Source organism: Colobus angolensis, unplaced genomic scaffold, assembly GCF_000951035.1.
Source record: "Colobus angolensis palliatus isolate OR3802 unplaced genomic scaffold, Cang.pa_1.0 Scaffold37, whole genome shotgun sequence".
In the NCBI taxonomy this organism is placed as follows: domain Eukaryota; kingdom Metazoa; phylum Chordata; class Mammalia; order Primates; family Cercopithecidae; genus Colobus; species Colobus angolensis.
The window spans coordinates 570,573-574,107 of NW_012117043.1; the positions used below are offsets into that span (position 1 = coordinate 570,573).

At 44.2% G+C, this 3,535-nt stretch overlaps 1 protein-coding gene across 2 annotated transcripts in view; it reads left to right on the forward strand.

Annotated features, from left to right (window-relative positions):
* Positions 1-3,535, forward strand: part of ACACA (acetyl-CoA carboxylase alpha) — a 360,465-nt gene that overhangs the window by 65,058 nt on the left and 291,872 nt on the right. The gene's annotated exons all lie outside the window — the stretch shown is intronic.

Consider the following 3,535-nt stretch of genomic DNA (forward strand, 5'->3'; position numbering starts at 1 on the left):
CCCGGCCTTTTTTTGTATTTTTTAGTAGAGACAGGGTTTCACCATGTTAGCCAGGATGGTCTCGATCTCCTGACCTCGTGATTCGCCCGTCTCGGCCTCCCAAAGTGCTGGGATTACAGGCTTGAGCCACCGCGCCTGGCCTCGAATCTGCATTTTTAACAAGCACCCTAGTGTTTGTTTCTTCAGGTGGTCAGTGGGACATATTTTGAGAAACGATGCCCTAATCTAAATATTTGACCTAAAAATGCCAAATGAAGCTGCCTGGACAGTGGCGCATATAATGTTTATATATATCTGGGTTTATCAATTTTTGAGAATTTATCTTTTCTCATCTATTGCTATTACAAATTCATATGGCTGTCTTCTAAAGAGTGTGACACAGACACTCTGTTTTAATGTGTTAGTTTTCCCCCACTTCGCTCAGAGCTTCTCCTTGCTGCTGTCGTGTGAAAAAGGATGTGTTTACTTCTCCTTCTGCCATGATTCACTTTTTAAAGATAGAAATGTACTTGATGAAATTGGAGGACAGAATTCTACGCACATTGAGCAAGCCACCTAACTCTTTCATGGATATATCAAAATGTCAATAAAATAACTCCCCCTGTAAAAAAAAAAAAAAGTGTTAGTTTTGTCTTCTTAAATAGACTATACTCACCTCGAAGACAGGCACCTCTCATACTTTCCTGACTTTACCCACAGGAAGATAAGAAAGCAATTTTAAGGTTGGAAGGTAGCTGGGCTGCTCAGGATGAATCCCTAATACCTTTACATCACCTTGAAAACCCTGGAAGTCATATATTTGGGATTTTGTATTCGTTTTCTAGGGTTGCTATAACAAAGTACCACAGACTGGTGGCTTAAACAACAGAAATGCATTTCCTCACAGTTCTGAAGGCTAGAAGTCCAAGATTAAGGTGTCAGCAGTTAGTTTTTTTTCTGGTATTTTCTCCTTGGCTTGAAGATGGCCATGGATGCCCTATGTCTTCATAGGATCTTCCCTCTGTGTGTGTATCTGTGTCCTCATCACCTTGTCTTATAAGGACGCCAGTCATACTGGATTAGGGCCCACCCTTATGACCTCGTTTTAATTTAATTACTTCTGTGAAGACTTTGTCTCCAAATATACTCACATTCTGAGGTACTAGGGGTTAGTTAGGACTTCAACATATGAATTTTGGGATACAATTCAGCCCATAACAGACCTCTAGTGTCAGCTTCTAGAAATGTACCACTCATCCTTCTCTTCCATTTGTTAGTCTCATATAGTAAGTTCTCTCCACCCTTTGGTTCTCCTCCCCCGCCTCTTACATAATAGCTTGTGTAGCAAGAACTCATGGAGCAGCTCTAAAGAACCTACAGTAGGGATGGGCAGGTTGTGGCATGCACCAAACACCATAACACTCAGGGGTTGCTGAAATTCCAGTTGTACTGTCTTAAAGACACAGCTCTTTGCTCATTCTCTGCCCAGCTGTCTTAGCATTTGGTGGTAACAATTAGATTATTAGATCCTCTGTAAGTGACCTTGATATCGTAACTCATCCTTCCTTAATTTTTTTTTCACTGTAGCTTTTATTAGGCCTTTCTTTGGCTAGTTCTTTAGAAAGCTCAATTATTTAAAATAGAAAGCTCAATTATTTAAAATAATCAGTGAGGTCAAAAGCAGGACATGCAAGGGCTGGCTGAAATTTCACATAAGGACAGTTTTTGAGGGTAAATCCCTGGTTTTGTAGAGCTCCTAAAGCTGGTAAACAGCAACACCATTAAGAATCCTAGGGAGACTTGGCGTGGTGGCTCACGCCTGTAATCCCAGCACTTTGGGAGGCCAAGGTGGGCGGATCACGAGGTCAAGAGATCGAGACCATCCTGGCCAACATGGTGAAACCCTGTCTCTACTAAAAATACAAAAATTAGCTGGACTTGGTGGTGCGTGCCTGGAGTCCCAGCTATTCAGGAGGCTGAGGCAGGAGAATCACTTGAACCTGGGAGGCGGAGGTTGCAGTGAGCTGAGATTGCACCACTGTACTCCAACCTGGGCAACAGAGCGAGACTCCATCTCAAAAATAAAAAACAAAAAAGAATCCTGAGGAAAGAATTCCTATTACTTAATAGGATCTAGGAAAGGTAAAACAACAATAAGAGGCAACCTCATGGTTTTTAGTTCTTTCCAAAGTCACTCCCTTCATGTCAGCTTCAGAGACTGCTGTTATGGAAAGGCAAGGCTTCCCTCTTCCCAGGCCATGTTTTTCGTCAGTCGAATCAAACATCTTACTAAACCAGGAAGTCTTGCTCAATTATCTTTTGCCCCCCTACCTTTGTCCAGCTGATAGATATCTCAGTGATATAATTATTGTGAAATATGAATCACTGTTCTGTAAAGTCCACATCTTCTTTCCTATGTTCTCTGCTTCCAATCCCTGTTATTTAATTAATTTATTTAGAGATGGGGTCTTTTTACGTTGCCAGTGCTGGGGTGCAGTGGCTACTCACAGGCGCAGGCACAGCACTCTACATATAGCCTTGACCTCCTTGCCTCAAGCCATCCACCCACCTCAGCCTTCTGAGGAGGTGGGACTATAGTCCAGGTACATACCACCGTGCTTGACCCTATTATTTTAAAAATGAGTTGATAACTTCTTGGGGAAGCCCCACCTAGTGGGATTATGAGGGCTCCTGGATGAATATTGTTCCCTGTTGGACCAATCTTTTCCTCTTCCTGCCTCGGCTTCCGCCAATAACTTCTTACCTGGGGCATGTATTTCTATCCTATTCATGTTTTACTCTCTGGCATAGAGCTTGTTCTCACCTAACTGTCTTCCTCTGCACTTCTGGCCTTCCTCACAAGTTTGTAAGCATTAAGAAGGTGCTGTGCATGCTTCATTAAATTCTTCCTTGTATGGGTTGAGTTCACCCTGTTCTTCTCAAGCGCAATTTTCCCCAAGTTTCTTCCCTAAGCAATGTTTGTATTGTGTTGGGACCCCTTCCAGTTATTACTAATTTTCAACACACAGCTACCATGAAAATCTTGCTATGAAGTAACTGGCGAAACTACAGACACGGATTGGCTTCCTCTCAAAGGCTCGGCGTGCCCACAGTGGAGGACAGGAAGCATTCTCCAATCCGAAAAGTCTGGAACGCTTTGGCAACTACTTTGCTCAGGGCAGGCAGAAGACGGTGGTTCTTTGGTACATTCCCCTTCTTAACTGAGCTTCGTTTACTGAAGCTTCTCCTCAACACGCCAGGATCCAGCATGTATAACACCTTTCGAGTCGGCTGTCTTGGGGCTGAGGAGCGAAACGGGGGGCTGGTTATGGAGTTCCAGCATGGGGTTACTTAGCCTGCCCAGGCTTGCAAACCAGCCAGCGTGATGAGGACAGGTGGTGGACGCGATTGCCCACCTCTTGTTAATGTGTTAGGATTCAACAGACAATTAAACGGGCCCGCACGCCGCCTGCCCCACTCAGCCCGCCTTAATTCTGGTTTCCCTTTACCCCCGATACAGGCCGGCTAGTCCCGGTCCCTCACTTGGGACGCCTCT